Source organism: Eriocheir sinensis, chromosome 2 (assembly GCF_024679095.1).
Source record: "Eriocheir sinensis breed Jianghai 21 chromosome 2, ASM2467909v1, whole genome shotgun sequence".
NCBI classification, from domain to species: domain Eukaryota; kingdom Metazoa; phylum Arthropoda; class Malacostraca; order Decapoda; family Varunidae; genus Eriocheir; species Eriocheir sinensis.
Window position 1 is genome coordinate 10,078,875 of NC_066510.1, and position 23,260 is coordinate 10,102,134.

A 23,260-nucleotide genomic window follows, 5' to 3' on the forward strand; every position below is an offset into this window, starting at 1 on the left:
CTCGTAAGGATCAGCAGGTTTGCTGTTGTTTGTTCTTCCTTTGTGTTCCCTTTGTATACATCTTCACCTCAGGATTCTGGCTTTGTTTTCTTTGAGAAAGTAAAAATAAATAGTTATATGAAATCCCATAAATAATGTTACCTCGTCACAGCAACAAATTTGTTGTGAATGGGCGAATAAAATGATGTTGAATGTCAGTCATGACATTTACTGTAGGTGTGACTGCCTGTCAAGATGAAAGGCACTACAGCAAAGTGACTGTACGCCACAGTTTATAAAGTTATTAGCCAGTGGTAGGAACATGTCAAGAAAAATTCCTACCCGGTAGTGTCAAAATATGTGAGTGAATGATTAGTAATGGAGATGAGAGTGGGACAGCCCCTGCGGTACACTTGACGGCAAGTTAGGTTAGGTAATGTCTGGTTATTAATCAAAAGGGTATTATTATTGCAAAGGTTATAATTTTTTCCTGAAACTATTTTTTCCTGATAGATATCAATGTGCTTTTCAAAAATCAGACATTTGTTTGCATCAGAAAAATATCCGATGAAAAGAAATATGAGTGAAAAAGAGTTTTATCCCCCCTAAGAAAAAAACATCTTAACATCTCTGCGATAAATATTGCAGGAAATATGGGTAAAGGGGTATTTTACCCCATTTGGTTATACTAATCTAACCAAACCTAACGTGCCGTCAAGCACCCCGGGGGCGGCTCCTCCGTAACGCCTCCCGTTATTAATCATGTGCTCACATATTTTGACACTAGGAATGATTTGTGACATGTTTCTAACACTGTTACAATCATAACTTTATTAACCATGTCATGCAGTTATTTTACTACATTGCCAGATAAAATCCTGACAGCAGCTGTGGTATGTGTAAGGTCCATATTATCCCAAGGCAGGAAATGGTTGTATTGGTTGAACAAACAATGACTGATGCAGCTACTTCCTCCCAGGCTTTTTTCTTCCTGTCTGCAGTGATTTTGCTGTCCAGCTTCCCCTGTATCACAGCAGCCCGACTCTCCACCTCCTGTGCCAGGGTTAGGATCTCCGTATCGCTGAACCGTGGACGACACATCTTCTTAGATACTCCAGTAGCCATACTGTTGGTGTTAAACACGTTGTCAGGACTTGTGAGTGTAGCCTGTGGTGAAGAGATGCTGTCTGAAGGCTTGTAAATAATGCTGCATGACTCACACAACCTCAAGAGAAAGGCTTCTTGTGATTGGCTGTCTTGCGTGTGACGTTGAGTTAGTGAGTAGCAGTGACGTATCACTCCCGCCCGCCAATGAACACGCTTAGTGCGTTAGCAACCGCCACCATCCAGTCCCCGCCATTCTCTTTGGTTCGTGCCGAGCGGAGGTTGTTAGTTGGTTGCCTTGAGAGCGGCGGGTTGTTCGGACGTTGCTAAATAGCAATGGGAAAGCAACCTGCTTCTTGGATGCCGCGCCTGGAACGTATAGGTTCGAGACCTGCCCGGTGCCATGGGAGTGGAAAGGTGCATGGGCTTTTCCGACACCCTCAGCCCCTTTGTTGGGCCTCCTCCTTGAAAGAATTGGGCATCTCTCTACCAACCGTCTGGGTGGTTGTGCGGCATGTACCGCCTTCCTCCCTTGGGGTATATCCCCCCCCCAAAAAAAAATCACTGAGCACGCTACGGTGAGAACGTAGTAAAGTGAACCAGTTTGCCACCAAGCACCATTTGTTTACATGTGTGACATCATGCGCAGTGCATTGTGGGTGTGGCATGGGTGTGGGTGCTGTGTGCCATGGCGGACGGTTCGCTGTGGTGCGATACACCCGTGACGATATACCAGATCAACCGGTGCAGCGAGGATTCTGCGGAGTGCTGGAGAGGACGAAGAAAGATGGGAGTGAAGCAGGAAGTGATGAATGGAGGAGGGAGAGCAGCAGGAGCAAGGAAAAAGCAGTGTCAGTAGTGTGGCTACACTGGGGTGCTGGACGCGGACGGGCTGTGCATGAGCTGCATGGAGCAGGCGAGGAAGAGAAAGGAGATGTGCCCCAAGTGAGGCGGTAAAGGGAGGAAAGATGAAAAGGGCATGCAGTGTGAGGGGTGTCAGTTCTGGGCACACATAACATGTGAAGGAGTGGTGATGGAGCTGTATGAGGCGCTGGCTAAATGTCCGGAGGAGCCATGGTTCTGTGGCAAGTGCAAGGTCATAGTGAAGGACGGGGTAACAAAGTTTCGGCAGCTGTGTGGAAAAATTGTGAGGAAAGAAAAGAAGATTGAGGAAAAGGCCCAGGAAATAGGAGATTTGAAGGAGTGGGTCAGAGCCCTGGAAGCAGATTATAAAAGGATGATGGAGAAGCTAGAGAGGAGGAAGAGTGTGGAAAATGACAGAGCAGGGGCACCGAGGAGGCAGCAGAGGGAGCCAGAACAGAAAGATGCAACAGTGACACCAGACTGTGACAACAACAGGGGGCAGCTAGGGGGCCACGAACAGTGACGCCAGACGGCGACAACAGGGGGGCAGCTAAGGGGCCAGTACCAGGGGTAGTGGGGAGGAACGGGACTGAGGCTGGAGATGGGGAGGGGAAGGTATGGGCCGCTGCCAGCGGAAGTACTGGGGAAAGTGCCAGGGATTTGGAAGGGGCTAGTGGATATGAAGATAATGAAGCATGTGAGAGGGCCTGTGCTTGTTTGGAGGATAGGGATGGGGAGGGGGCTAGAGTCCATGAGGGGCCCAGCACTGGGGAGGGTAACAATGCCACTGGGGAAGCCAGAGCTTGCAAGGAAGCAGAGGGGGCAGGGGCTGTGGGGGGAGAGAGTATGACACAGGGGGGGTATACAAGGGTATTAGAGGATCATAGGTACATGGCCAGGCAACAGCATAGGAAAGAGGGGAGGCAAAAAGGGCCAGGAGTGGTGCAGAGGAAGGAGAGAAGAACAGGCCACACAACAGTAGAGGCTGAGGAGAAGGTGGGTGGGGACAAAAACCTCAGGGGCAAGGATGGCGATAGAAGCAGCACATGGGTTGGGGTGGGTAATGGAGCATGGAGGGAGGTACAGAAATGACAGCCACTCAGAATACCTCAGGATAGTAATAATACCTTAACAGGCACAAGGAGGAAAATTTGGATATTTGGGGATAGCATAATGAGTGATCTGGATCTGGATTAATGATGCGCAGGGCACCTGTATAGGTGCAGGGAAGGAATTGTATTTCATCACGAACGGTCCATACAGAATTATGGACAAATCAGAAAGAGGTGCGGATGTGGAAAGAATTGAGGAAATTGTATGTGAAACCATGAGGGAGGAAATAATTGGTGAGGAAGACTTTATTGTCATTGAAGGAGGAGGAAATGGACTAGTTAGAATAGGAGAAAGCAGGAATGTAAAAGCAGTAGAAAGCATGGTGAAAAAGATAAGAGACAAGGTGTAAAGTAGAGTAATTGTGATGAACATACCAATGAGGAGGGGGAGGGAGAGAGGGATGTTCGGAGAAATGAGGAGAAAGGCGAATATGAAGTGCTTGGAGGAGCTAGAGGAGTGAGGGTGTGATGGTATACATCTGAGTGAAGCAGTGGAATGGAGAGAAGTATGGCGCTGGGATGGAATTCATCTGAGAATTCAAGGGAAAAAGTGGGTGGCGAGGATCATTGTAGAGTGGATGAAGAATGTTATGTCCCAGAATACAGAACAAAGGGATACAGACGAAGGAGGCTCGAGATAGGAAAGGACCAGCATTGAAAAAGGCATCAGCTGTGGCTTCATCTGCTCAAGAGGGTGGAGTGAATGGAAATGGAGAATGCTAGTAGAGGAATGCAAAGACGATGATGTAATAGGAGTTGCTGAGACTGGATGGCACGAAAGACTAAGCTGGCAGGAAGGAGGATGGGTAGGGGTAGGCAGAGGGAGGATGGTAGGAGGAGGAGTAGGAATTTTTATCCGGGAAAAAACAGGACGACAAGCTGAGGAAATTTTGCTGAAGGAAGATGGTGCATATCTAGGACAAGGAAAGGGTGATATCATAACAGTAAAGATAAGAATATATATATAAATGGTGGGGATCAGCATGTATACATGGGGTGAAAGAAGGAGAAAATGAAGGAAAGGAAAGAGAAAAGTATCAGGCAGAAAAAAAAGTGAGAAGAAGAGGAGAGGGGAGTGGATATACTGGATGGGTAACTAATGCCAGACATAGTGGAAGCTGTAAAGATGAGCCTGTCAACAAGAACGCTGAGATGCTGAACTTCACTGGGATAGAAAAAAAATATTGAACAAAAAAACATAACAACTGAAGAGACAACTTGGAGAGAAGAGGCGTGTCGGTCACTGACTACACAGGGTAAGAAGAAGCAGTGAGGAAACAAAGTCTGGTCATCATCAGGATAGTATAGATCACATAGATATAGGGAATCGAGAAAATGGAGGAAAAGAAAGAGAGAATGAGATAGAGATAGAGAAATAAGAAAACATGAAAGTATCAAAAACTGTAATCAGAAGTAAAAAAAATAGAAACAAAGAAAAGTAAGAAGAAAAAAGAAATAGAGAATGAAACTAGTATAAGAATAAAGAAAATCATATAAAAAAAATAAAGAAAAAAAAAAGACAAAAAAAAAACAAGGTGGAAGGAAGGAAAAAAAGAAAAAAAAAAGAAAAAAGCAAAAAGAAAAGGGAAGACTTGAAAGAAGACAGAAAAATAGAAAGAAGGAAAGAAGAAAAATAGAGAAAGGAGGAAGGCAAAAAGGAAAGTGAATGAAGAAAGTGAGGAAAGAATATATGAGAATTAAAAAGAATAAGAGAAGAAGAACAAAGAAAAGAAATTATAGTGGAAAAAGGAAGACAGAATCTAAATATAAATACAGGATAGAGAGAGAGGGAGAGGAGGGAGAATTGGTAGAGAAGAGAGAGGGACCAGGTAGGGGATCAAGGTAGGTTGACCAGGGACTGTGACCAGGTGAAGGTTTCGAAACATTTATAGATGATTGCTGGGGACAGTTGGGGAAAGTGATGCTGCAAAACACAACAATTTAAGAGAAGGCAACAGATGGGAAAAATAATGAGCATAAGTGAATTTTTATATGCAGATTTGTATGGAAGTTGTGTATGAATAAGTTTTATGAATGTTTGTGTTATTTATTGTTTGAAGTTGAGTATGTCTAGTTTTTTGAATGAGGTAAACAGTGTAATATGTTTTTGGCGTTGACATAAATAAATAAAAACAGAAAACAATTTAAATGAAATAAAAAAGTAAACATAAAAAATCATCAGCAGGTAATAGCAAAACCATTAAGTGTTCACCTTGTAGGTTATTTAAGAAAGTATGAGAAAGGTATAATAGATTTTTGCAATAGTTACAAATAAAGAAAGTAAGAACAGAACAAATATACATGCATTTTAAACATATTAAACATATATCAAAGAAAATAGGAACAATATTAAAAAATAAACTACAATACAAATCACAAATCATATAAATAATTGGTTACGTTATTGAGGCAATGTGCATAAATGAACATAGCAATTTTAATTTGTGATTCCTGGCTGTGTAAATAAAAATTTAATTTGAAGTGGTAATTTCAAACTTTCCCGGTAATGATCTCACTGGTGGAATTTGGGGCGAGGTGTTGACCTGCCTATAGTTGATGTTGATCTCCATATTTCATGCAGGTGTTGACCTTACCCCTCCTTACTTCTGATCCTTCCGTTTGTAAATAAGGCTTCCTTGCTAATTATAATCTCCTGTTCTAATTTGTTCCTCCTTCTAAATTCCCCTCTGTTGTACCTCTTTCCCATCTGTCTCAGCTCTTCCCCACTTTTACCCCCCCTCTTTCATCCCTTGGTCACCTCCCTGTACTCCTTCCCTGCCCTTGTTCTCCTTACCCTTCCCATATGGCTGTGTCCCATCCCCACTGTCCTGCCCTTCCATATTTACCTGTTCCAGGTTTGTAACCAACACTACTGAAGATGGTTACCACCAAACTGCTGCCACTGGGTTTTTATTTACAGGTGATGAGCTGTTGTCACTGCACAGTCTGAGAACTGAATGCATCAGGGGCCTTATGGCCTGTGTTGACTTTGATTTAATTTCATTACATTTCGAAGCAGTGTCGATATTTCCTCGCTGATTCATTTCCATACGAAGCCATAAGTGTCATTCCATTACATTTCAAAGCAGTGTCGATATTTCCTCTTTGATTCAGTTTCATTCAAAGCCATAAGCTTTGAAATCTATGCTCTTGATACTAACAAATGAAAAAATACACCTTTGGGAGCTAAAATTATATGTACTTAAAGAAATGAAAAAATAAAATAAAAAGCAAAATTGTGACATAATGCATCAGATTCTACAGTTTGAGAAACCTATGCTCATGATACTAAAAAAGCTTAAATGATACTAAAAGACATGAAGCAGGATTGGCCCGATTGGGACTTCATTTTTGTCACCATTTCTTTTTCACATTTCAGACTTACAATATACAGTTGGGAACCATTTATAAATAACATTTGAGTAAAATAAATTCTTAATTTATACCTGGTCAGTAATTGATCCTCCATACCTGGTCAAGTGACTCTCCACACCTGGTCAACTCTCCACACCCGGTCAAGTGACTCTGGTCAAATGAAAACTTAAGGGAAATAGAGGAGAAACAGAAGAGATGGGAGAGGTCAGGAATATAATTGCAGACTTCTGGAAAAACATAATACAGAGAGGAAATAAAGAGGAATCTAAAATAAATAGCATCTTCTCGGCAAAACATAACATGAGTGAAGAAACAATAACGGAGGAAGAAGTGGAGGAGGCAGTAAAGAAACTGAAGAATAGGAAAGCAGCAGGGAGTGATGAAGTGGTGGCAGAATTTGTAAAGCAGGGAGGTGAGAAGATGAAGAAAGTTATATACAATCTGTTCACGGAAATATTTGAAAGAGGATTAGTGCCAGAGGACTGGAGGGAAAGCAGAGTGGAGTTAATACATAAAGGAGGAGGCAAAGAGAAGACAGACATAGGAAGTTACCGGCCAGTCAGCATTATAAATATATTGAATAAATTATTTGGAAGCTTAATCAATGAAAAGATACTGAGATGGGCAGAGAGAGAAGGCATATTTAGAGAAGAGCAGAACGGATTCAGAAAAGGAAGAAGTGGTATGGATAATATATACATCATTAAAGAACTGATTGATAGAAGTAAGAGAGCCAGAATAGAGTTATACCTGGGGTTCATAGATATTGAAAAGGCATACGACTCAATCAACAGAGACAAATTAATGCTTCTCCTAAAACACAGAGGAACAAATGACAAAGTCCTGGAAATAATGCAAGATCTTTACTCAAATAACAGAATGAAATTTAGACTAGGTAATGTTGAGACAAAGTGGATGGGCAATGACCGTGGAGTCAGGCAGGGATGCATTACATCACCCACGCTTTTCAACATCATGGAAGAATTATTCACAAGAATTAGAAGTGCAGAAATAGGAGTAACAGTAGGGAGTAGAAGGCTAGGATGCTTAGGATATGCAGATGATTTAGTGCTTATGGCAGAAAGTAGGGAGGATATGGATAGGTTACTGCAGATAGTTAGTGAGTATGGGAGGGAGTGGGAGGTTAGCTTTAGCAGCAGGAAATGTAAGGTAATAGAGCTCAACACGGCAGAAGAAGGACAGTGGGTGCTTGGAAATAGCATACTGGAGGTGGTGGAGAAATATACTTATCTAGGAATGGAAGTAAGCAAAGAGGGTATAGGGGGCAATACTCGGAGGAAAACTAACGAGACAAAAACGCGTAAAATGATGGGAATGATGAATGGAGGAAGCAGGGAAATAAATAAATATGAATATGGAAAATGTCTTTGGAAAGGGATGGCAATACCTCACTGTCTGTATGGAGCAGAGATAACAAATTACAGGAAAGATGACATCAGAAAACTAGAAATAATACAAAACAATATGGGGAGATGGTGCTTAAGTGCCCCAAGAAGTACAGCAACGGAAGCTCTTAGGGGAGAAATGGGATGGAGCACATTTAGCGAAAGAATAGCAAAGGGAAAATTATGCTACCTCAAGAAAACAGAAGCAATGAGTGAAGACAGGTGGGCCAAACAGGTGTTTATTGCATGTAAGGATAGATCACAGTGTGCAAGGAACTTGAGAAATGTAAGACAAGGGAGGGAATAGAGACAGTGTGGAATAATTTAAGTATAAAGGAGCTAAGGGAGAAAATTGAAGATAATGGCCATCAAGAATGGAGAAGGGGGATTTAAACAAAGAGTACTCTAAGATGGTACAGAAACAAAACGAAGATAGGAAAGGAAGAAAGGTACACAGGAGACTGGGGAAGTAAATTGCTATTCAAACCTAGAAGTGGAGCATTAGAGGTGAATGGTAGAAACAAAGAGGAATAGATGCAAGGGTGTCAGGCATGCAGGGTAGAGAAGGAGACCCTGGAACACTTTATAATGGAATGCAACAGGTACAATAGACAGAGGCAGGAACTAGACGGACAAGTAACTAGAGTAATTGGGAGACAGGAGTGGGAAGCCAGGAAGGAGGAAGAGGACAGAGGCTTGAAAACTGTACTGGGACTGACTGATGACAGAGACACACATATGATAGTGAAACACACGAAGAACTTCCTGTGTAATAGCTGGAAAGCAAGAAGCAACTAAACGGTGCAGAAGAAAGGGAGGGAAAAGAGATTGAAAAATGAGAGACAACTAATCCACATAGAAGAGAGGAAGAAAGAAGAAGGAGAGAGAGACCTAACAAGCGTTCAGAAGCGGAACAGGTCTAAAGAAGAAGAAGAAGAGGATAAAACAAAAGCTTAGTAAGCTATCCTTATAGTATATAATCCTTTGCTTTGTCCAACTTGTAAATTAAGCCAGCCGGTGACCCCTGAAAACGATCAATGAGTTAGTGACCATTGCCATTAGTGATCCGAAGCTAACTTTTTCGTTAGCCGACTAGTGTTTTCGCTAAATATGGAAACGGGGGGCTCCCATGGTCCCGTGGTAGAGTCTCCACCTTGTGTTCCGGCGGGGTGCTGGAGCGTATGAGTTCGAGACCTGCCCAGTGCCATGGGAGTGGAAAGATGGGCTCTTTCCGACACCCTCAGCCCCGTTGTTGGGCCTCCTCCTTGAAAGAACTGGGCATCTCTCTACCAGCCATCTGGGTGGTTGCGCGGCATGCGCCGCCTTCCTCCCTTGGGGTATATCCCCAATGAAAAAAAAAATAATAATAAATAAATAAATAAATAAATAAAAATGGAAACCGTTAGGGGACAAATTAGCTTCTGCTAAATGTAGTTCCTCCTCCGCTAACTCTGAAGTCCACTAAAAAATTCATACAGGTTCGTTCTTGTCCGTTGTGGGCAGACAGCACCAGTTGAGCCACATGGCATAATAATTCCAGGATTTCTACTATTGGGTAAATTACGCCTTAAAGTAGGGTAATTGGACAATTATTAGGGAAACTTTTTGGTATTTTAGGGTAATGAACTTCCATTTCTGCACTGCTATTGCAAGTTCATATATAAGGCATAATTAAAGTGTATGTTGAATTTAATTTGTTTATTTGTGTACATCTTTATCATCATCTGATTGACTGATTGATAGTTTATTGTTGCAAGTAAACAACAAAGGAGATCGAAGGGAAGAACATGCCGTCCCAACCCCTAGGCACAGGCAGTACATAATGTGATTATACAACCAGGAATACATATGGAGGTAGCACCATGAAACTAAAAAGGCACAATGATAGCAGACAAGTGCTAAAAAAATAAGACCTTGATCTAGTCAGGGGAGTAGACATAAGGGACTGAACATAATATGAACTACAATCTAGGGGCAAATGCAGGAGATTTGCTGAGCACAGCTGGAAGAACATTATTGTTAATGAACCAGCCCACCAGCTCAGGCAGGTCCCAGTGGCCCTGTGGGCGGTAAACACTAATAGCAGTACATTGCATGACATAATGATTGAGCTTGTGACCCCCTTGCCTGGCACACAAGCTGCAAGGTACAGGGTCAACCCTACTGACCTCCCAGTAATATCTGTAGCCCAGCCTCAGCCGCATCACCACCAGATCATAGGATGCACTAAACCTACCATAAGTGTGGGTGCAGATACTTGATACCTGGGCATAATGAATGCTGGAGGGACTACCTTCCTGGCACCTCAAGGCAAGCTGATTGGTGACAGACTCACTAACAAGTCTACTCAAGTCTGCTCAACATAATTATAGGTGTACTCAACACCTGGGTGTACATTGAAATCATCAGAGGCAGCACGAGCAAGTCTGTCTGCCTTTTCATTGTGAAGTAGTCCAACATATGTGAGGGCACCCAGATGAAGTGTACAGTAGCACCACAGCGCTCCAGCAGGCTAAGAGTACCCAGGCACCTATTGACTATATCACAGTCAGAGGGAGAGGAAGACTTTGGCATGCTATACCTTCCTGGAAGCTCCATGTCTAAGGTACAACATATTGAAATTTCAGCTCACTAGGTCTGTTTTTAAGAGTTTTAAAGCCAAAATACTAAACCGAAGCTAAATTAATTAAAAAGTTAGCAGTTAGCGTTAGCTTCCACTAATTTCTTTATCAGTTTAGTGGTTCAGCGTAAGCGAAGTTAACTTTTTAGTAAGTGGATTACCTGTTAGCGAAGCTAACTTTTCGGTTAGCAGTGCCCATCACTGTAATACCAATAGTTGTTGCAGTCCTGATGATCCCCTTTCCCTTTTCAGATAGGGATGACCAACTCCTCTTCCAGTCAAGAAGAATGGTACCAGACTGCTATATGGCAGTCAAGACCACTTAATTGAAACCCACACCACCTTTGAGCAGCTCCGCTTTGATGTTTCAGACGCCACCCCTTAACTTTGCTACAACCTCTCTGACCACGTCAAGAGAGGGTGGGCTTTCATCGATGGGTGGGTCAGCATCCACCACCTGCAACTCAGCAACTGGAATCTGCCCACTTGTAGGGTCTGCCGTGTACAACTGCTCAAAATACTCAGCCCAATGAGCCCTCTGTCCATCCATGTCTGACATGAGGCATCCATCAGCTGTTCAGACAGCACTCATCTGAGAAGGAGGCTCATAGTGGAGCTCCTTCAGGGCTCGGTAAGCAGGTCTGAGGTCATTCGCATTTAAGGGGCGCGCCTATGGGTCTCCTCCTGTGCATATGGTACGTCCAATAGCTTTGAAATTGTAGTATGTTGTTTGTTGATGAAAAGAAATGATATTCTGCGAATTTCATCAAAATCGGGTGAAGTTTAGGAGAGACTCAAACAAAGCGTGTTTTTCATTTCTTTTTTTCACAGGCTTTATTTTTCAGTTAATCGCTTTGAAAAAAATACCATAGAAACTTTGTTTACCTATTTACATTTTGTTGGACGTGAATTTTTGTTTTTTTGTTTTGTCTTCGAAAAAAAAAATTCCGATTTTTTGTTACTTATTATTTTCTCCACTCTGTGTCCCGTTTTCTTTTGATATTTTTGAAAATCCATTTCCAACAAAAAATCGCCCTTTAGTTGTAGTTTAAAATGATACCTAACAAAAGTCATTCAGACGTTTTACCTATTTTGTGAAATTATTTGGAGGTTAAAAAGATACTTTTCGAGATATCGGCTCCTAAAGATTTTTTTTACATTTCTCCCTGTCTTGCCATTTGTATTTATCTGATTGGTATGAAATTCTCACATATGACTGTATATACCTTGTTGACTTACCTCAGAATGATAAGGCATCTGGTCCCCCTTTCTAAGAAAGTATTACTCACTCACAGGCGAGGGTGTCAGAAGGCGCCACCTTCCTCATTGTGGCCAGATAGCGCGAGTGCCGCGGGAGTGCCTTGCTTCTTCGCTACTCTCTTGCTTGTTTTCTGAGGTTTGGCCGCTCCATAAGCCCTCTTGATGTTGGTGACTTTTTCTGGTTGCCTTGCACTTGTACATCATTTGTCAGGACGTTTTTTTGGCTGGAGAGGAGAGAAAAGTACGACATACTTTTCCCGTCTGTCTCTCGCTTGGCACTGGCGAGGTGGCACCTCTCTTCCTCCCCTGCCTCTCCGCGCGAAGAAGAGAGGATGACAGATGACAAAATTTATGAAGAAATAAAATATTCTAATGCAATTTTTACGTATATACAAATGATACCGCATATGTTGACAAGAGCATCTTATGACGCGCATGTCCGACTATTACGCTAAAGCCCCCCCAAGGGGGAGGGGTTTTAATTTTACGAAAACAAACCTCACCACATGGTAATTTAGGGTTTCCCGGCCACGCTGAGCGAAAAACATGTACTCGTCCGATTTTAAATATATTCGTCAAAAAAATACCCTGTAGTCGCCCCCCTTAAATGGCCCTCGACTTCCTCAGTGAGACCCCTGACACCTCTTGTCTCTCCTCAGGAGAGCTCTAATCCTACCTGACTCCCAGCATTTCTTTCAACCTCTAGAGATGGAACACAGTATTGTTGCATCTTGAGATTCTTCTTGACCTGACATGAGGCTTGAGTGATGCAACAACAAGTGTATGATCAGTTCCAAAGAACTCAACATCAGAAAACCCTGAAGTTCTGAAGAATCCTTTAAAAAGCACTTACAAGTATGTTGTCAATTTCCCTAGCTACCCCTCTGACATTGCTATACCAAGTCCAGTAGTGCAGCTCTGGTCTCTGGTACCAGGAACCCAAAATTCTCAACCTCTTAGATCTTGCAAAATTCAGGAGGAGAGAGCTGTTGATGTTCCTGGTACCAGAACCATGGGGACCAAATCATATCTCATAACCAACCCTGTCAGTGCCAGTATAGTAGCATTGAAGTTATCCAAGATTGTAAGTGTGTCCCGGGGAGTTGGGGTACTGTTCTAATACGAAGTTGTTTTGTGTAGAACATCTCTTCAGTTTCACACATCTTGGTAGGAGCGTACACTGCAACAAGAGACATGAAGCTTAGGGTGTGCTTCAGCCTCACTTGCATTATACACTCATCAACTGGAGTAACCTCAACCACAAATGGCTGCAGTTGGCTGGGGATTCCCATAGCTACCCCTTGAGACAGCAACCATTGCTCATGCCAAACCAGTAGTAGGTAAACCCCCCTTTGCTGATCTCACCACTGACACTGACACAGTAACACTATATAGTCTCTTAGCATTTTAATATTGTTCTCCTTAAAAAAGTTTATAATGCATTATGATCTCTAATAGGCTATACTTGTCCTCCATATCATGTCACTAAACAGGAATATTCTTAATCTTAAATAGATCCACATTTTCACTGCTCTTTACAACATTTGGTAATTTATTATATATGGTAGTCTTTTGGCACATTTTTTATAATCCCTAAAACCAATGGCTGTGTTTTACCTTGGTTTTAAGAGTCTATAGCTATCAGAAATATGCTTTACTACAATATGTCTGTAATTGAAATAGTTGTAATAATTTTCTCAAGTATTCAGGCTTCTCAGTCTTGCCATGTATGTTGTTACTCATAACACAAATTATATATAATTATCCCCTTAACTGGCATCCAGGGTAGCTCAATGAGAACTGGTGTAATTCTTTCATATACTGGTAAGTGCATTATTAATCTGGCTGCTTTGTTCATAATAATTTGTATTTTCTTCAGCTAATATTTAGGCAAGTTATAGTACAGTTACAATAATCCAATCTATTAATGACATGTAGTTATGTATAAGCTTCTTAATGGAATTTATATCTAAGTATTTCTTTATGAAAACAATATTTTGTAAATTAAGTCTAATATTGAAGCAATATATATTAGAATTTGCAGAAAGAAATCAACTGAGATGGTATGGACTTGTCATGAGGATGGAAGAGAAAAGATACCCTGTCAAATATTATCAGTAGAAGCCGAGAGGGAGGAGGCCAATGGGCAGACCTAGAAAGAGGTGGAGTGATGGGGTTTGGGAAGCAATTGAGGCAAGAGGATCAACGATAGAGATGGTGGAGGAAGAAAAACATTATGCGGACTGTACCAGATGGAGAAGTTTTGTGAGGCATCACAACTGACAGGGCACCAGCCCTACCTTGTGTATGGTGAGAAGGTGAGAAGTGAGAAGTCTTGCCACTTTATCAATACCATTTATTTGTTCATTTGAAGTTTTTCATATGTTATCAAAAATCACACCTAAATCCTGGATGTTCTCAGATACATCAACTGTATTTCCATTAACTCTGAAACCCTGCAAACCACTCAACCCTCTCAAGACACCCTTTTTACCAATAATCAAACATTCTGTTTCATCTTCATTTAATTTTAGTTGTTTACTATCCATCCAGTTCTTAACCGTGTAGCAGTGACGGGCCAAATTTGTGGCTTTATCGTGTAGCAGCGACGGGCCAAATTTGTGGCTTTATCGTGTAGCAGCGACGGGCCAAATTTGTGCCATGATATAAACCCCCCAAAAATAGATGATACATAATCTGATCACAAGTGCGTTGATATATATTATGAAATGGTTTGTGTGAGGGGTGTTTTTTTCTCATTTTTCTCACTAGGAGGGGCCTTTAAGAAACATGATCCCTGCAGCTACCGGGTTAATATCTGCCATAATCCTAGTCAATATAGCACATGATTAATAGGCAAATAAAACAGAGTATCATCAGCAAGAAAGTAAAAGGCCACTCCATGTTTGCTCAGCAAAAATGAAAGTTAAATGGTGTAGATACAAAACAGTACAGTTCCCAGCACACTGCCTTGGGGAATACATCTTGTAAGTATACCATGTTTGGAAAAAGTGTTCCCCACTTATACACAATGACTTCTGTTGTCAAGATAACTTTCCAAGTAACTTAGTACCCTTTGTGTAACTCCTATAGCCCTTAAATCTTCCAAGAATAGCTCATTTATAACTGTCAAATGCAGCTGAATAACAGTATGGCATTGTATTTACCCTCATCCATCCATCCTAGTAGATCATTAGTAACACTACACAATAATGTTTCTGTTGAGTACAATTGCCTATAAGCAGAGTGATTATGTCGCAATACTACAGTGATGTTCACTAGATATAGCCTACCATTAGTTGATTAAGGATGATGTTCTCAAGATTTTTTGACAAATATGACAGATTCAAAATTGGTCTTAGGAGCTTAAAATCTGGTGATTTTCATTACCCTTTAAAGTAGGTTTGACAATTGCCAACTTATCACTTTGTGGACACTTTGTGGAAACACATTTATTAATTCTTATGCCCATATGCTTAGACAAATGTGTAAAGGAAAAAAGTACATTACATATCAAAACTATGCTTAAATGCAAAGTGAATTACACATTATAACTTTTATCTTTTCATCCTCATCTTTTAACCTCAACTCTGCTTCTTTTATTTTTTCATCTTCATCTTTTAACTTCAACTCTGCCTCTTCTATCTTTAGTTCCATTTCTTTTACTTTCATGTCCATCTCATGTTCTTTTCTCTTTGAACCAATGAATTCTTGCATGGATGCTTCCTGCGATGTTAATGTTGCCCTTGCATGTTTTTATTTCTTGTAGATGATGTACTTTCTTCTGGTGCAGCTGAAGAAGGCATTGGTGTAAGGGTGCTAGGCTGAGTGCTTGATGGAGTAGCGAGAGGGATGAATTGATTCACACTGCCCGGGTCCATAGTGTCTGGGTCCACAATGAGAATGGTTTCATCAGCCAGCTGGCTCTCATTAATGACACTGTTGCTTGTATCTGCAAACAATAGAATTTAAATAAGTGGCTGGCTTAGGGAAGGTTAGTAATTGGTATAATTTTTTTATATAGAGGTGCAAGGGCGGATCCAGCCTTGAGTTTTGGGGGGGGCCAACTGTTCATCGACGACGGACTGTACACATGGAATTAAGTCACATCGGATTGCATTGTGCTTTTCAGGGGCATAACTCAAGAATTAGATCCAGAATACTTTTGGTCTTTATTAAGCATATATTAATATATAACATATAAGAATCACAATAATCACATCGTAATATTTAAAACATTGCTTTCATCAGCCTTGACCTTTTTTAATCTTGACAACCCCGTCTTCTTGCCTCCATATGTAAATTTTGGGGGGGGCCAAAACATACTCTCAGAGCGTTTGGGGGGGGCCATGGCCCCGTGGCCCCCCCCCTGGATCCGCCTATGTAGAGGTGTCAAGAGTGGAGTCTGTGAAACAAAAGAGACTGTACTGTAGTCTGTTTCGAGAACCGACTCTGCAGCTGGGGTTTTATGACATGAGTATGTGCTACGTATTAAGTCATGAGGAAAGTAAAATATTAATGAATGTTTTTTTCCTTTAAGTGCAAAATAAACTTACAAGGTAATGCATCAGAATCCCAAACACTTCCACCAAATTCCAGTTCTTTACTGATGGTGGACAGGATTCTGAGCATTGTCATGCTGGCGGTCCCTTCCTCAGGTTTTAGGAGTCCTCCTCCAGTTCGCATTGCCTCTCTCTTCTCCTGGGCATACTCCTTCTTAGCTCTGTGAAAATAAATACTATATGTAATTTAACCCTTTCAGCACTATGAGCGTTGGTGGACGGTTTCCTGGTTCTCTGCTATGAGCGTCCAGGGACGTTTTTCTATTTGGGCAGGTTTTTGTGACCTTGTTGGCACCTTGTTGGTCACGATGGAGTGCGGACATGCCAATTATCAGATTAGCACTCTCTCCCTACCTACCCATTCACAACCCGGGGGAGGGACTTTAGGGGACACGCCGACCACCACCACTACCACCACTATAAATGCTCGCCTTCCCCTCCTCCGACTTCTCCCCCATCTATCCCCATTCTCCTCTCCTCCCTCCCTCCTCATAATATCCTGCCGCAGCCGGAGAGAGAGACATAGAGAGAGACAGAGACAGAGAGAGAGACATAGAGAAAGACAGAGACTGAGAGACAGACAGAGACAGAGATGCAGAGACAGAGACAGACAGACACACAGATAGAGACAGAGACAGAGAGAGAGAGAGACAGAGAGACAGAAACCGAGACTGAGATAGGAAGAAAGACAGAGACAGAGAGACAGAGACAGAGAGTGACAGAAACAGAGAGTGACAGAAACAGAGGGAGACAGAGACAGAGACTGACAGAGACAGACTGAGACGGAGACAGGGAGAAAGACAGAGAGAGAGAGAGAGAGAGAGAGAGAGAGAGAGAGAGAGAGAGAGAGAGAGAGAGAGAGAGAGAGAGAGAGAGACTAAGACAGAGAGAGAGACAGAGAGACAGAAACAGGTAGGAAGAGAGAGAGAGAGAGGGTGTGTGTCACCAGGAGGGACTACAGATGCAGCTACTCTCTGTACCGGCTCCCGAGGAGATGGAAGTGCTGTTCTTCTGCCTTCTCCTGTCTGATACGAGCTCTGTCCTGCTCTGCACTCTATACCGCCCTCAATGGCAAGGCCGCGCCCCATTAGCATTCCTCACCGACCAGCTCGACATCATCATGGCCACCCATGACTGCCAGAATATCGTAATCGTGGGTGACCTGAACCAACATTTTGTTAACATGGCCTTTACAGAGCTGACAGTGGTCCACGGGCTCACCAATCACGTCACCTTTCCCACGCATGTGAGGGGTGGCTCCCTGGACCCTGTTCTAACTGACCTCCCTGGAGACTCTGTGCACTGCCTTCAACTGAACAGTGTCAGCCGCTCTGACCAAGATGCAGTGCTCAGTGAAATTGGCCTTAACCCTACAAGTGATGAAACAAGCCAGTGGACAATATGGCTGTGGGCGCACGCCGACTGGCAGGCCACCAGGCATGACTTGGCTGCCGCCACCTGGGACACCATCCTCACAGGAGATCTGGACCACAATGTATCAGTCTTCACCACCACCCTCTTGAACATCCAGACCCGACACATCCCCCATAGGACACACAACACCGACCCCACGTGACTAGCCATGGTTCAGTCATAGATGTCACCTCGCAGCCGAGGAAAAGTATAGGGCCTGGACTCGCTACAGATGCCACCCCACACAGCGACACAAAGCCCTCCACCGTGCTGCCTGCAAGGCCATGACAAGAACAACCGCATGGGCCAGAAAAAGGTAGGAAAACAACGTCAAGAGGAAGCTGTCTGCTGACCAAGGTGACCCCAAGCAATGGTGGTCCTTGGTAAAGGAGAGGCAGGGCACCACCACCCAGGACAGAATCCTGCCCCTCAAAACGGCAGCTGGCGAATGGGTGGCTAAAAACAAGGACAAAGCGGACCTCCTGGCAACACATTTCAGCAAAAAAATGAGTGTCCCTGAGCTAGAGAGCCAGCCTCCCGCCCTTACCCACCTGTGTGACACCAGCCTGGACAGCCTAATGATAGCAGAGGACGTCGTGGCCTGACACCTCTGTCTGAACACCAAAAAGGCTCCAGGCCCAGACGGCATCAGTCCCTTCCTCCTAAAGCACTGTGCAGGAGAGCTAACTTGACCCCTCACTCTACTATTCCGTCAGTGCTTATGGAGCGGCTCCCTGGCCAAGCCTGTGGAAGGAGGCACGTGTCACACCCGTGCACAAGAAGCGAGAGAGGACAGACCCTGCCAACTACCGCCCCATCTTGCTCCTGTCAGTGATCAGCAAGATCCTGGGACGGATCATTGCTGAACAGCTGACACGCCACCTGGAGGAGCACCACCTCATGTCCACACGACAGCATGGCTTTAGAAAGGGATGCTCCGCCTCTGACCTCCTCCTCGTCCTGCTGTCCAAAGCCTGGCACGACAGCCTGGATTCAGGCCGTCCCTCACTCGTCATTGCCCTTGACATCGCAGGGGCTTTCGACTGTGGGCATTGCAGCCTGCTTGCCAAACTTCAGCAGCTCAGGGTCACGGGACAGCTGTTGGAGCTGCTGTCGTGATACCTGCAAGGCCGCAGCCTTAAAGTCGTTGTGGGGGGATGTACGTCTGTAATGCATCCGGTGGAGGCCTCTGTTCCACAGGGGTCGATCCTGGGCCCCCTCCTATGGAATATCTTCCTGAATGACCTCCTCCAGAGCCTCCTGGCAGTCTCAGCATACGCAGACGACTGCACCCTGAGCTGCAGCTACTCCAGAGAGGAGGCCGAAAATGCCATTGACAGCACCAACCGACAACTTGGGGATATCATGGCCTGGGGAAGACGGTGGCAAGTCTCATTTGCTGCCGAGAAGACCCAGGCCATGATTATATCACGCTCAGCTGAGGACAATAGAGCTCTCGAGGGGCAGCTGAGGTTTGGAGACAACACCCTGGCCGTTAGGGACTCCATCAACATCCTAGGGGTGGAGGTCAACTCCAAACTCAGCTTTGACCGCCATCTCGAGAACATGGCGTGCAAGGCGTCCCTGAGAATGACACTCCTGCGTCAAGTCCGCCACCTTCTCGACACTGAAGGACTCCTAAGGCTGTACAAGGCCCAGGTGAGGTCCATCATGGAGTACAGCCCCCTCACATGGATGAGCAGCACCCAGTGCCACCTCTCCCTGTTGGACCGGGTGCAGAGGCGTGCCGAATGCCTCATATACGGTGCCAGTGACCAACAGCACCAGCTCCTCCTCCTCCTCCTCCTCCTCCTCCTCCTCCTCCTCCTCCTCCTCCTCCTCCTCCTCCTCCCCCTCCCCCTCCCCCCCCATCTATCCCCATCCTCCTCTCCTCCCTCCCTCCTCAAAATATCCTGCATATGTGAAGAAGAATGAAAGGAAGAAATAAAGGAGAAAGTGAAAGGGAGAAAGCAAAAAAGAAATAAGGAAATAAAGAAAGAGAGAAGAAGAATGAAAACGAAAGAAAGGGGAGAGAGAAAGAAGAGAGAAATCAAGAATGAAATAAAGAAATAAAGAGAGAAACAAACAAACAAAGAGAGAAGGAAGGAGAAAGAGAAAGAAAGGAAGAAAGGAAAGAAGAAAGAAAGAAAGAGAGGAAGATAGGAAGAGAGTGTGAAAGGGAGAAATAGAGAAAGAGGAAGATAATTATCCCTGCTCCTCCTCCCCCAAGGGGAATCACCTGCATTTTCCCCCTCTTCATTCATTACTTCCTCCCTCCCTCCCAAATCACATTGATACTTCTGAGATGCTAACGTGCGAATTTTGTCTCCACTTCTCCCTGGCTCCTGCAGTACGGGGTTCAAACCATTCCCGGCCATAGCACTTAAGGGTTAAGAGTAATCCATACTATCGAACATAACCTAACCAAACTCGATTTCCGGATAAAATTTACTTGGGACGTGTGGCACATTTTTCAGGTACCGACTTCATATTTCAGGTCAGAATAAGGTGCTTTATATATTTGTAGATATTATTCTTAAAAGGAAACCTAACCTAATGGCTCAAAAAATACTTTTCCAAATCAACTTTAACCTGACCAAACTAGGTTTCTGAGTAAAATTTACTTGGCACGTGTGGTCTATTTTTTAGATAACGACTATTGATTTCAGGCCAAAATAAGATTATTTTATTTATTTTGGAGATAGTTTTTTTTTAATGCAGAAACCTAACGGTTCATAACCTAACTTATGCAAATCAAACCTAACCAAATTAGGTTTCTGAGTAAAATTTACATGGCACGTGCGGACTATTTTTGAGGTAACGACTACTTATTCCAGGCCAAAATAAGTTTTTTTTTTTTGTTATGGAGATAGTGTTTTTTTCTAATGTGGAAACCTAGCCTTCTAACATTACTAAACCTATTCATATCTAACTTAACACCTAACCTAAGCAACCTAACCTCACCAAACCATACCTACATAAACCAAACCTAACTAATCTAACCTGACCTAACGTCACCAAACCAATTCATATTTAACAACAAACCTCAGCTACCTAATATAACCTAACTCAGCATAATTCAGTTAGAGGTCATCCCTTGCATGCCATGTCTAGCAGGCTATATATATATATATATATATATATATATATATATATATATATATATATATATATATATATATATATATATATATATATATATATTTTCATTTCGCTTAACGTCCGTTTCACTCTTCCTGAGTGGTTATATATATATATATATATATATATATATATATATATATATATATATATATATATATATATATATATATATATATATATATATATATATATATATATATATATATATATATATATATATATATATATATATATATATATATATATATATATATATATATATATATATATATATATATATATATATATATATATATATATATATATATATATATATATATATATATTTATTTTCATTTCGTTTAATGTCCGTTTTCACTCTTCCTGAGTGGTTGGACGCTTTATGGGTCTCCTCCATTCTACTCTGTCTTCTGCCTGATGTTCATCCAATCCCATCAATGCCAAGTCTTCCTGTATACACCTTCTCCACATTTTCCTAGGCCTACCAACTGGTCTCCTTCCTTCTACCTCTAATCTCTCCACAACTCCCAGTACTGTATCCTCACCTGCTCTCTTTACATGTCCAAACCATTATAGTCTTTTCCTTCTGAGCACTGTTTCCAGGTCCTCTACTCCACATCTGTTAGCTACATCTGCACTGGACACCCTATCTTGCCACCTGACCCCCGCCATATACCTCAGCATTCTGCAATCACTTGCTCTCAATACCTCCATCAATTTTCTAGTTAGAGCCCATGTTTCTGCTCCATACAACATCACTGATCTAATACACGCTTGGTACACCCCTGCTCTGCTCTTCAGATGGATGCTACGATTCACAAGTAGACTAGCCATCTCCCTCCACTTTAACCACTCTGCCGCCATTCTTGCTCTCACTATCCTCTCCACTCCCGCCTCACAGTCCAGAACATCTCCCAAATAACAGAAATGTTTTACCTCATCCAGCTTTCCTCCATTCACCTCTAGTTCATCCCTCTCAGTTTCTTGTCCTTGCTGTCTCCTTACACAAGCTGGGCATGTAAAATTCTGCACTCCTCTTACATTTCTGAGGCCTGAGCATCTAAGGTGGCACCACTACCTGCAACATGTGCACCTGACAGAATTTACACCTACTCCCCACATCATCCAAATGGATATTTTCCTGATTTAATCTTTTCTCTTGCTTCTTTTCCAGTCACCATGTACTTTGTTTTTTTTCCATATTAGTTTTCAGACCTCTCTCCTCCATTCCTTCCTTCCATCTATTAAACTTTTCTTTCACTTTTGCTGTCTCTGCATTTACTACCAAGTCATGTGCATTTTTTTATTTTTATTTTACAGCAAAGGAAACAGTTCAAAGGCTTAAAAAAAACAATAATGAAAAAAAGCCCGCTACTCACTGCCCCTAAAAAGATTAAAGAGGAGTGGCCAAAAGAGAAGTCAATTTCGGGAGGAGAGGTGTCCTGATACCCTCCTCTTGAAAAAGTTCAAGTCGTAGGCAGGAGGAAATACAGATGAAGGAAGATTGTTCCAGAGTTTACCAGCGTAAGGGATGAAAGAGTGAAGATGCTGGTTAACTCTTACAAAAAGGGTTTGGACAGCATAAGGATGAGCTTGAGTAGAAAGTCGTGTGTGGTGAGGCCAAGGGAGGGGGGGAGGCATGCAGTTAGCAAGTTCAGAAGAGCAGTCAGTTTGAAAATATCGATAGAAAATAGAGAGGCAACATGGCAGCGGAATTTAAGAGGTAGAAGACTGTCAGTATGAGCAGGAGAGCTGATGAGATGGAATAGCCTTAGACTCCACTCTGTCCAGAAGAGCTGTGTGAGTGGAGCCCCTCCACACGTGAGATGCATACTCCATACGAGGGCGGACAAGGCCCCTTCATCCTCTTTCACTGACCAGCCTGGTGATCAAGCCTACAACTTTGCAATCCTCAACGATCTAGAGCAGTTGATTTGGCACCCTACATGTTTTTCCGACCATCTTGGAGACAGGCCCAACATTCTAGACCTCTTCCTTACCTCTAACCCTTCTGCTTATTCTGTCAAACTGTTCTCTCCGTTGGGCTCCTCCGATCACAATCTTATTTCTGCATCCTGTCCTATCGCTCCAGTACACCCTCTGGACCCACCGAAGAGGCAATGCTTCTGGCATTTTGCTTCAGCTCGGTGGGACGACCTGAGGATGTACTTTTCCGATTTCCCGTGGAATGATTATTGCTTCCAGGGTAGAGACCCCTCTGTGTGTGCTCAGCGCATCACAGAGGTGATTGTCTCTGGAATGGAGGCATACATTCCTCGTTCTTTCTCTACTCCTCATGCTAAAAAGCCTTGGTTTAATCACGCTTGTTCTCGTGCTGTCAATGATAGAGAGGTAGCTCACAAAAGGTACCAGAGCCTTCAAACTAATGCTAATTATGAACTTTACATTTCTGCCCGAAAT

The 23,260-nt window shown here is 43.0% G+C and overlaps 1 long non-coding RNA gene across 1 annotated transcript in view; it reads left to right on the forward strand.

Annotated features, from left to right (window-relative positions):
• Window positions 1-23,260, forward strand: part of LOC126999180 (uncharacterized) — a 42,046-nt gene that overhangs the window by 1,020 nt on the left and 17,766 nt on the right. The window contains exon 2 of the long non-coding RNA XR_007753133.1: window positions 10,713-14,038. This is a non-coding gene — a long non-coding RNA (uncharacterized LOC126999180). The remainder of the gene's footprint in view (window positions 1-10,712; window positions 14,039-23,260) is intronic.